The sequence below is a fragment of the Rhinopithecus roxellana genome, chromosome 18 (genome assembly GCF_007565055.1).
Source record: "Rhinopithecus roxellana isolate Shanxi Qingling chromosome 18, ASM756505v1, whole genome shotgun sequence".
Lineage (NCBI taxonomy): Eukaryota > Metazoa > Chordata > Mammalia > Primates > Cercopithecidae > Rhinopithecus > Rhinopithecus roxellana.
Genome location: NC_044566.1, coordinates 48522803 through 48535306, shown reverse-complemented (window position 1 = coordinate 48535306; position 12504 = coordinate 48522803). Strand labels below are relative to the sequence as shown.

The following is a 12504-nucleotide window of genomic DNA, read 5'->3' as shown; positions in this document are numbered from 1 at the left end:
TATTTCATTCTAATAACATTTATGAAAGGTAATTATTATTAGCCCATTTGTTGAAAGTATCCTGCCCAAAATTTTATAGCATGCTAGCAGAGCTGGTATTTAAATTCTGGGTTTCTGGCACTAGAATACACGAGCTTTACAGTCTAAAATGATATCTCTTAAGTATTCCTTCTCTCACTTAAAAAAAATTCCCAAGAATGTTGACATCAGGTGACCTGGAAAAAATAGGATTATCTACTCCATTAGTTACTAATTACAGCTTTAAAATTTTGATAATCTGAAAATCAGTGTTATATATTTTTTATTTTATTATTGAGAAGGAATAATAATAGAAACGTTGGTCTCTAACCTATGAATTTAAACTGGAGAAAATTAAAAATTAAACTTCTGTCTTTCCTAAACATAGAAGAAAAGGGAAACTTATTTGATGGGAAAGACATTAATATTCATTGAGCACCTACTATTTCCATTCGTGTCCCATAAATGCGTTATTCTTAATAGGTCCAAAACAGAAAACATCATCTTTATCCCCAAACCAGCTCCTCCTCATCCTCCATTCTCTATCTTAGGTATAGTCACCTGAATCTACGTACTTACTCACTTACGCCAGAAACCTCATTCTTTTCTCAGCTCCTCTCATTTCTTTACCCTCCTTTCAGTCTTGCCAGTTTATAGAACACGGGTATTCTTGCTTTGCCTGAGCAGTAGAGATTGTGCTTCCCAGTGACTGTGCCAAGTTCTTATTCTTATCAGCCGAACGTTTTCCCATATCCCCTAGCACATGGAGTTATTCAGCTTGCTAATGTTCTCCAAATAGGCATAACATTATATCTCATTATTATGTTAATTAGCTGAGGTACTTATGATTTGTTCACTTTTTGGGTTCATTGCTTTGTAAATTGCCTGTTCATATACTTTGCCCATTTCTCTAAATGAAGTTGCTCTCTTTACCTTGTTTGATTTGACTTCTTATTTGATCTGGTCTCTTCATTTATATTCTAGATAGGAATCCCTTGTCTGTTTGAATATTATAAGTCTCTGTTCCTATTTTTAAATATGTTTCTAACTTTATGCATGTTATGTGTCTTTCTGTATAATAAAAAAAAAAACTTAATTCTGATATATATCAATAATCAATGTTATACCACATGGCTTTTGTGAAGTTTTTGTTTAAGTTTTGAAATGCTCTACTGGTCCAACATTACATACATTTTTAGAACAAATTTATTATGAATTTCACACTAGAATTTTGATGGAATTACACTATACCTACTAGATATATGCAGGGAGGGTTAACGTCTTTATGATATTAAATCTTCCCATATAACAATAAGAAATATTTCTCATTCACTCAGGAAGTTTTTCAAGGGGGCTGTATGTATTCTTGTTTAATTACCAGATATTTTTAGTTGTTGCTCTTGTAAATCGTATCTTGCTTTTAAAAAAATAACATTTTATAGTTGCTTGCTGTTGGAAATGCTCTTATAGTTTGATCACATGTCCACCAAGTTTTTACTGTTTAGCTGTTGATCCTATTGTTTATTCTGAGTAGATGGATATATCATCTGCAAACACTGACAGTTAATTTCTTCCTTTTCAGTCACCATTTTTATCTTCTTTCCTTCAGTGTGGGTTAGGATTTCCAACAGTGTCATATTGGTTGTGTTATATAGTGGCTTATCACAGTGAGAATGCTTGTCTTAACAGGAATGCACTTAAATTTTCTCCATTAACTATAATGTTTGTGGAGGTTTTGGAATATAACCAAAATCCACTTAGGGGAATTAAAGAAATCCTTTTCTACTCTTTGCTAAGAGCTTTTATCATAAATAAGCAAAGAATTTATCAAGTACTTTTTCTGCATCAATTGAAATTATTGTGAGATTAAAAAATTTAATTTACTAATGTTCTTAATTTTGTTGGCAGAATCCCTAATAAGGAATCATTCATTAATCAAGCTGTATTATTTTAAAACATACTATTGGATTCAATTAGCTAATATTTTAAAAGATATTTTTCATCTACTTGAGTAAGATAAATGGAGCTATAATTTTCTTTCTTTCTTTGTAAAACACCATTGTTGTAAAATGTCCATCTGATTGCACCAATATCATAAAATGAACTCAGCCAGCTTTTGCTATATCTCTTTTGCAATAACTTAGAATACAGATGAGAATTTGTTGTTCCTCAAGAGTTTGATAGAATGCACCTGTAAAACCATTTGGGCCTATAATTTTTTGAGAGGAGACGTCATTGATTGCATTTAATCTCTAAAATCTGTTGGTTTAGTCAAATGTCCTATTCTTTATGTCAGTTTTGGCATTTAATATTTTTTCATTTTGATTAGGTTTTCAAAATTTTTATATTTTAATAAGTTCTCATCCCTCTTCTAGTATTTCAATGTTTTTTAAAAATGATACCTGTTGATAGAGAATTCAAACAATATAGAAAATATTAAAGAAAAAAATAACAAAAATCCACCCCAAATCCTATGCTCCAGAAATAATCATAATATAAACATCTATATATGGAGATATTTTTATAGCAGTCATCTTTCTATGTACAGAATTATAATAACAGTAGACACACATATAGCACTTATTATTATTACACACAGATACTGTATTAGTCTTTTCTTGCATTGCTATAAAGAAATATCTGAGACTGGGTAATTTATAAAGAAAAGAGGTTTAATTGGCTCATGGTTCCTCAAGCTGTACAGGGAAGCATAGCAACTTCTGCTTTTGGAGAGACCTCAGGAAACTTACAATCATGGCGGAAGGCAAAGAGGGAATGAGGCGTCTCACATGATGGGAGCAGAAGCAAGAGAGAGAGAGGGGAGGTGATATACACTTTGAAACAACCAGATCATGCAAGAACTCACTCAATCATTACCACAAGAACAGTACCAAGAGGATGGTACTAAATCATTCATGAGAAACTGCCCCAACGATCCAATCACCTCTCACTAGGCCTCACCTCCAACACTGGGGATAACAACTGAACATGAGATTTGGGTGGGAACACAGATCTAAACCACATGAGATACTGATAGAATAATTATGTACATACATAGATAGAAGAATGGATGCTTAGAAAGCTAAATGATGGATAGACAGATATATAACCCTGCAAGCATTTCTATTACAAGACCTACAAGAACTTTTTATTTGCATTTAATGATCACAAATATATCCCCTGCAGGATTCTGCACTCAATGAGAGTGGGAACCCTGTTCTATGCATCACTGCAGCCAGGCTGGTTTCTGGCATTGATTCCAAGTTTATAGGATGTTTATTGAATGAGTGAGTAAATGAAGAACATGCAGTGCAATGTGCAAACATTGTTTAAGGAACGACATACATTTTGCTTATGTAATCCTTCCCAGCCCCTTGCAAAGAAGATGTATCATCCCCATTTTTCAGATGAGGAACTGAAATAGGAAGAAAGTAATTTGCCCAGGGCGTACAGAGCAACATGCTGGATTCTGGCACGGGCTCTGATTCTGATAGCCCCCCTTTCCACTATACCACACTGATACTCAGAACAAATACCCGCAACAGGCCAAAAAAGGTATGAAGAATCTGCAGTTCCTTCATTGAAAAAATATTTATTAAGCTCCTAAACACCATGCACTGGGATAGGAACTGAGTTTCAATGACTCCTAAACAAGTCTCCTGCACTGTATCCCAACAACGCAAAAAAAAACAACCTACGGTTATGCTGTGCTCTGGAGTGTGTTGTGTGAGCGAAGGGAGAAGTACAAGAAAGAAGGTAGTTCCCAGAAGCCTCCTATGTAAAAGCAGGAAAATAGAAGGCAGGCAATTGGAGGCGCCAGGGACACTGCTCCAGGCCAACACGGGTCCAGCAATGGAAGTGACGAGAAAAGGAGGGCCCTGTAGGAGACACAGCAGCCCTGCTTAGAAAATGGGCCTACCAACTTTGGGCCTACCAATTAGGGAAAAAGGCCCTCTCTGCTGACCAATTAGAAGAAGGTTCCCTTTCATCTCGCTGACCCAGCCCCATGCTGCACACATGGCAGGGGCCAAACAAGAGCGGGTCTCAGTCCCGACTGTCCTGACTTAGCTGGGTGACCTTGTCAGAGCAAAACCCACATCATCACCCAGCTCCCTGGGCGAAGCTCTCAGTAGGGCAGCCCTCATCATAGCTCCCTTTATTTAAGGCCACTTTTACAAGTCATTAAAACAGATCCTGGTTGGTTTTATGACATCTGCCCCCTAAGGTTAACAAATATGTCAATCAAGAGGATTATAATCCAAGGAGGGAAAGGAGGCAGGGCAGGTTATTTTCTAGTGACTTTCGTATTACCAGAAATCCCAATCAAGAATATCAGATTTTTCTTTTTATTTTTTGAGACACAATCTTACTCTGTCACCCAGGCTGGAGTACCGTGGCACAATCTCAGCTCACTGCAACCTCCGTCTCCCAGGTTCAAGTGATTCTCCTCCCTCAGCCTCCCTAGTAGTTGGGATTACAGGCACCTGCCGCCATGTCCAGCTAATTTTTGTAGAGAAGGGGTTTCATCATGTTGGCCAGGCTGGTCTTGAACTCCTGACCTCAAGTGATCTGCCCGCCTCAGACTCCCAAAGTGCTGGGATTAGAGGCATGAGCCATTGCACTGGCCAAGAATTACAGATTTCTTAACATTGTTTTCAAACATCACCAGTTCTCCAAGAAGCTATATACACTGGAGAAGAGTGTGTTTAAAAACAATTTTTTGTACTGTGTTCTTTTCTCTTTGTTAAAAATTTTAAATCTTCATTTTGAAGTTTAACATACACACAGAAAAGTGCACAAATTTTAAGTGTACAGCTCAATAAAGTTTTACAAAATGACTGCATCCAAGTAACCAGCACCCAAGTCAAAAAACAGAATTATTAATAACATCCAGAAACCCTCTCATATCTTCTTCCAGCCACTGCTCCTTCTCCACAGGTAACCTCCGCTTTTAACTGCTAACACCCCAGGCTCACTTTGCCTGTTTGTGAACTCTACATAAACAGAATAATTTAGTGGGTTCTCTTTCCTGTCTGGCTTCTTTTCCTCAACCTTATATTTGTGAGACTGATACATGGTCTTGCCAGTAGCAATAGTTCATTTATTCTCATGCTATATTATAGTATGCCCTTGTGGGGATGTATCATAAATTATTTCATTCATTCTACTGTTGGTGGACATTTGAATCATCTTCAGTTTAGGGCTAATGTGAACAGCTACCAGTCTGTTTTTAGTGTTTGATTGTTATTAACATACCCCTGCCAAAAGCCACACCAAATGTGAATGTGAAATTCAAGGGCTGATAAATTGCTATGGCCATAGGAAGCAAAAAAAAACTGTAAAAGATCTTTTATCTTGATTAGAAAACTTAAAGACATGTTACCATATAAGTCAATTATATACTGTATAAGCAATTATATGCAGTTCATTGCATAATGCTGGTAGTCATTAGACAGTGAGAAGCAAATAAGATTGATGAATTATCAGGTAAAGAATGGGGGCTATGTGATTCTGGCAACAGCTGGTCAATTTTACCCCCTCCGTTTAGAAGAGCTTGGTAACTTTTTCATGATATGACAATGTGATATTCATAGGATTGTGCGTATAAACTGTGCTGATTGACTTCAAACTCTGTGAGGTAGGTGGCAAGTAGCATCACTTTCATTTTCCAGAAAAGGGAGTTTAGACAAATTGCTTTCCCTCCCTCTCCCCATGCTCAGGACGGCAAGTCAGTGTCATGGCTACAGAACGCATAGGCTTCTGCCTGTGAGCTGAGCTTCTCCAACTGTCCTCCCCACATGTGCCCAATATGCAGCAGGAAGGCAGTGGGAGGAACTGCAGCCTTGAGGTGGGAGGAATTCTATTAATACCTTGGATATTTATAGTACTCTGGAGTACTTCGAGCATCTTTTCAGAAGAGCTGGCCAAAGTCTGTGACTCATATGCCAACACAAGGAGCAATGTCACTTTGGAGACAGGCTGTCACATGGCTCTTGCAACTTCTGAGACTCCTTATAGGGGCCAATTTCTCACCCCTGGTTATTATGTTCAAGAAATTGATGAATTAATCAAGGAACAATCCTTGAAGATGTTTTCTGGGCATCTCCACACAGGCTGGCTCCATCCCAGGGGTTCTTTGCCTTTTGTGCTGTGAATTTCCTGGGCCATCTGGTAAAGGCTTACAGACTCCTTTTCAGAATATTGTTTTAAAATGTGTAAAATAAAATACATGGAATTACAAAGGAAACAAAGCATATTGAAATACAGTTATACAAACTGTAGAAACAAAAACAAGTTTGTGATCTAATAATATGTGTGTTTCTTTATGACATGTTCGGCAACCAGATCTAGAGGTGAGAAAAGAATTAACATAATTTCAAAGTAATGATAAGTATTCACAATATTTGACAATACCTGCAATAATGTGATGTGATATTAAAATACTTTTCTTTCTATTGGTGACAGTCACAGATACTGCAACTACTTCTGCAGTTTGCTGCCTATCATCATAGTTGAAAGAGATCTAAAATTTCCATTAGAGGTTAGTAAAAACATCAGAGGTATCTTTTTTTCCTGTCTAAATTCACAGACACCTGAATTCCATCCCTCATCCCTGAAATCTATTCCTACCTTAATACCCCAAAGGTGGCTCCTGGGTTAGGTGCACACACACACACACACACACACACACACACACACACACACACCTCTAAACACCATCAGCTATCTGAAACCTGGCAGCCTCTCTCCAGAAAGCTGGACTCCAGGCCAGTCCTATGGCCAGGCCAGAGAGTAGAAAGCTAAGGGCTTGTGATTATGAATCTCAGATTCTGCTAGTACTACCAAGTAAGAATTGGCCTTAGGTGTAATCAAGGTCAGTTTCTGTATGGCTCCTTGTGACAGGGCTGAGTAACAGGCCTTCTTTTCAATGATGTTCTAAACAATTGGCAAGTTCAGATGATATCTAGGAACTACTGTTAATATTAAGTTGATGCTCATTAAGTGGATGAAAGCATTATGGTTCTTAAAGAAAATGTCCACATTTTTAAAAGATGCATGCTGAAGTATACAGGGGTAAATAACATATCTGGGTTTTATAATTAAAGTTTTTTTTTTTTTTTTAAATGACTCTGGGTTAAGAAGGGGATGAATGAAGCAAGAGTGGTGAAAAATTCAATTAAAATTTCTGGACTGTAGGTGATGCTTATATAGGGGCTAGTTATATTGTTCCCTCTGCTTTAGCTTATGTTTAAAACTTTTTCCTATAAAAACCTTAAAAATAATTTTGGACCAAAAAATTAGGTGGAGAATAGCTTTTTATAGTGCCAATTTGCTTTTTATTATTTTTTTTACATTTTTACAATATTTTATTTTATTTTATTTATTTTTTATTTTTATTTTACTTTAAGTTCTGGGATACATGTGCAGAAAGTGCAGGTTTATCACATAGGTATACATGTGCCATGGTGGTTTGCTGCACCCATCAACCCATCATGTAGGTTTTAAGCCCCAAATGCATTAGGTATTTGTCCTAATGCTCTCCCTTCCCTTGCCCCCTACCCACTGACAGTCCCCGGTATGTGATGTTCCCTTCCCTGTGTCCATGTGTTCTCATTGTTCAGTTCCCACTTATGTTTTTTTTTCTTTTAGTAAAATTATTTATTTATTTTTTTTTTATTATACTTTAAGTTCTAGGGTACATGTGCACAACGTGCAGGTTTGTTACATATGTATACATGTGACATGTTGGTGTGCTGCACCCATTAACTTGTCATTTACATTAGGTATATCTCCTAATGCTATCCCTCCCCCCTCCCCGCTTCCCACAATAGGCCCCGGTATGTGATGTTCATCTTCCTGTGTCCAAGTGATCTCATTGTTCGATTCCCACCTATGAGTAAGAACTTGCAGTATTTGGTTTTCTGCTCTTGCGATAGTTTGCTGAGAATGATGGTTTCCAGCTGCATCCATGTCCCCACAAAGGACACGAACTCATCCTTTTCTATGGCTGCATAGTATTCCATGGTGTATATGTGCCACATTTTCTTTTTTTTTTTTTTGAGACGGAGTCTCACTCTGTCGCCGGGGCTGGAGTGCAGTGGCCGGATCTCAGCTCACTCCAAGCTCCGCCTCCTGGGTTCACGCCATTCTCCTGCCTCAGCCTCCCGAGTAGCTGGGACTACAGGCGCCCGGCACCTCGCCTGGCTAGTTTTTTGTATTTTTTAGTAGAGACGGGGTTTCACCGTGTTAGCCAGTATGGTCTCGATCTCCTGACCTCGTGATCCGCCCGTCTCGGCCTCCCAAAGTGCTGGGATTACAGGCTTGAGCCACCGCGCCCGGCCTGTGCCACATTTTCTTAATCCAGTCTGTCAATGATGGACATTTGGGTTGATTCCAAGTCTTTGCTATTGTGAATAGTGCCGCAATAAACATACGTGTGCATGTGTCTTTATAGCAGCACGACTTATAATCCTTTGGGTATATACCCAGTAATGGACTGGCTGGGTCAAATGGTATTTCTAGTTCTAGATCCTTGGGGAATTGCCACACTGTTTTCCACAATGGTTGAACTAGTTTACAATCCCACCAACAGTGTAAAAGTGTTCCTATTTCTCCACATCCTCGCCAGCACCTGTTGTTTCCTGACTTTTTAATGATCACCATTCTAACTGGTGTGAGATAGTATCTCATTGTGGTTTTGATTTGCATTTCTCTGATGGCAAGTGATGATGAGCATTTTTTCACGTGTCTGTTGGCTGGCCAATTTGCTTTTTATAATAATTATTACTCAATTTAGTTCAACGTACAATGCAATGGCTAAATTGTATCATTTCTCTTATAGTAAGTATACAAGTTTTAAAAACTGGTTTTTTCCATACCTTCTGCCAGTTTTCATGCATGGTCTCACCCTCCAGGAGTTCATTTTTAAGCTGTGAAGACATAATGGATACACATGAGACCAGAGTTGGGAAACAATGTCAGACAGGGTATGATGTAAATGCCAAGACAAGTGACAAAGATGGAAAATGTGATACGTGTTCAGGAAAAGGGGTGATCAGGTAGGGCTGGAAGGCAAGGCTGGTGGCTTTGAGTTACAAGTTGTTTGCTGCCTATTGGTCTCAGAGCTTTGGATTCATTGCCTCTTTCCGTTTAGGCTTCTTTCTTTGCATTCATTTCTCCATGGTAGAACTCCCTCTGGATTCTTAAAGCTTGTAAGCAACAACCTTCTTACTTTCAGTATCTCCCTGTGCCCTTTCCTTATGAGGCTGTATTTGACACATACTGAGTCTCCATGGATGTGCACCCTCCATCTGCTCACGGCTGCTCCATCTCACGTTCCGTCCCAGATGGTGAACTGCAGTGCAGATGCTACCACCACCAGCATTCTTGCCCGCTCAACCCACTGTCCCCCTGGCCCTGAGTGGCAGTAATGTCTGCCAGGCAGGCAGCCAGGCAGCTAACGTGCCTGGACCTGACAGTGGCCTCAGAGGAGAGCCACTTCCTGCCAAATGCTGGGGAAGGGGAAAATTGTCAACCATAAAGGAAAGAGTGGACACCTAACCAAGATAGGGAACCCAGTTGGCGCTGAAATCACAGCCCTTCAAATGGGCTAGAATGATCTCTCAAAACAGGAGGAAAAAAAATTCCCTAGAAACCATTCAAAGAAGACCTAAGTTCAAGTCATGGATGATCTAAATTAAAAAAAAAATTTTTTTTCCCAACATTTCCTAGGTCTTTGACACAAAAGAAAGTTTTTTTTTTTTTGCTTTTTTTCCCTTTTGGCTTATTCTCACTCTGAATTATCTGAAGCACTGTGACCAGGTTACTTGGCCATGCCGAGTTGGCAAACAGATAAAGCCATGTGGGTGAGGAGGTGGGATATACCTAAGCATCTGCCATCCACATGATACTGGGAGACTGCCATGTCACAGGAGCCATTGGATCCTTTCATGGCTTAGAACCACAGTTTGAAGTAAAAAAGAAAACATCAAATCCATGTTACTTAAGAGTGGTAGGATTCAAGAAGACTATCAAAACAGATTCCCTGCCTCACAGGCAGAACTTCAACCCAAGCAGTCATCCGTCTCTGGACTCTGCCTTCCCCGGGCTCCGTATCATTCCCCACACCTCCTTGGTTATGGGGGACTCCATAGGAGACTCGGGTCTACAGGACTAATTTCATTCCACCTCTCATGTGTACGAAAACGAAAACAAAATGCTTTAACATCATCAACGACAAAAGGAACACTGCTGTTCTGCATCTAGGGGAGAAGCTTCTCAAAGGAAAAGACATCAAGGTGTGGCCATGATTTATGCACACGAGGTCTAAGTCTGACCCGGAGAGGATGGGACACAGAACCACTGAACTTTTGCTGAATGAAGTAATGGGAAGTTTGAGTTTTCTTCAGGGAAACAAAGAGACACCACAGGGGCTGCTTTGCTGGGAACAAACAGGGGTCTCTGGTGAGAGACACGAGAGTCATGTGCATGTGGCAGGTGAGGGGCTCAAGAAGGACCGTGAGATATTTATTGGGGTGAGGATAGCTACGGCATTTTAAAGAACAGCGGCATTTGATTTTTTATTTGAAATAGTTTTCCTTCTGCATCATCTTGTGACCCCTTCCATAACCCCAGCCCTCCCATAAGTCTTTACATATGGCAGTTTTGTGTGAGGGAATCTTTGGGGAAGAACAGATGTGAGATGCTGTCTGGTGAGGGGAAGGAGAGATAGGACAGTAACCACAGGAGCTGTGAGTAGTCACTAAGAAGAGGTGGTCATGGAGAGAAGGCTGGAGCACAGGCCACCTCGCCTCAGGAGTGGATGTATTTCACTCAAAATACACTAGAAGAAGGTGACCCTGACGACAAGGTGGGAGGGGAAAGCTGGTTCTTATTGGGGAAGAGGCTGTACTGGCAGGAGACACTTAGGTCCTTAAGAAACAAAAAATCACATTTCCCTGGTTTGAATGAGAACCCACATACACATACAGATACATATAATTAATCTTTGCCATTTTTGGCTTACTAAAGTTTTATCTTTCATTACAGAATTTATCACATTATACTGTATTATTTCTGATATATTCATATGTTTTATAAATACCCATGTGAACTTTATATCTTTTGTACCAGCAAAGTGCCTGGCATATGTTAAGAATAGTTTGTTGAATGAATACTTGAATAAATGGCTGCTACATATATTTGTTAACAAGATGAAACTCTGAGTCACTCAGCAGAATCAGGTCTCATTTGCCATCATGGGGCTGATGTCAGTTTTGTTCCTACCTTTCTCCACCTCCCTGATCCGTTTAGATGAACCCTGAGATTCAGGAAGTACTAGTTCTGTGATGTCCTGCACTGGAATACACAACACTCTTCTACGCATCACAGTTTCTGGCTGAGGAGGAGGTGTGAACAGGCTGGCGTGGGCATGTCACTCTCACTGGGCCTGGCAGAGCTGGCCAGCTGCACCATGCAATACAGGGGTCAGCTCATTGCCAAGAGCAGTAGTGGTCTTGTGAGTAAGCTGAGTGGGCAGGCATGGCCTGAGTCATTTTGCAAGTGCCCGGAAGCTGACCATCCCACAGCCTCCGACATTGAACTTCCCATTTCCTGTTACAGTAGCCAAAACTCTACCACCCTTAGCTATTCATGCTTTTGGATCTTTCAGAGATCTCAACTAGTGAGTATTTGTGTTGGCTTCCAATACAGGGAGAGAAAGACAAGGGAGGAAGACAGTGAGAAAAAGAAATGGGAGGAAGATACAGATAGGTTTTGTACCCTTCCCTGTCCTTGTGCAGGACAATGCTTTCTCGAAAGAATAGCTTTAGCTCTTCCAAACTGCCCAGACAACCGTGAGAAGCCCACAGGGTCAGGACTCTCCACACATCTTCTTACACACATACTTTCTCTGCCAGCCATACAACATCTGAAAACTCACACACATGACAGAGATGGGAGAGAAGGATAAGAAGATCAAAACAAAGTGTGCTGTATAGTAAAGGCACTGTAATCTTGACCCGATACCCCAGGCCCACATTTCAGGCTCCCTTCCCCAACTAGGTAAGACCTAGGACCTGAAGAAGAATCCTTTTCTAGATGAAGGTTACGATTAAGAGGAAACACACAACTGTATTTTCCTGATCCCAAATTAGAATGTAGGATCAGGCATATCTGTAAATATTTTTATCTATGAAGTCTTAAAAAAAGGAAAACAAATGAAATTGCTGCAGTTTACATGTAATAAATCTCCTTTATTGATGAATGGATTTAACTTTATTGACTTTGGTCTGGAAGAGAGATACGAATCAGGTCTTCCACCGCATTAAGACCACTCTGGAGCTGCTGCTCTTAACCACCTACACCATGGACATATGCACAGGCCAGTCCCTGGAATCTCCATTTCATTTGCCTTTCATGACCTTTTGCCTTTCAAATCATTGAACAAGTGATCTGTTATGCTCTCACTTCTCATTCTAAGTAAAT

At 39.9% G+C, this 12504-nt stretch overlaps 2 long non-coding RNA genes across 2 annotated transcripts in view; one reads left to right on the top strand and one right to left on the bottom strand.

The window, feature by feature from the left end:
* The window catches only part of LOC104666068, a 41769-nt gene that overhangs the window by 11028 nt on the left and 18237 nt on the right, over nt 1-12504 (top strand). The window lies entirely within an intron of this gene.
* Nucleotides 1-12504, bottom strand: part of LOC104666067 — a 44873-nt gene that overhangs the window by 26080 nt on the left and 6289 nt on the right. Inside the window, exon 3 of the long non-coding RNA XR_748499.2 lies at nt 8898-8948. This is a non-coding gene — a long non-coding RNA (uncharacterized LOC104666067). The remainder of the gene's footprint in view (nt 1-8897; nt 8949-12504) is intronic.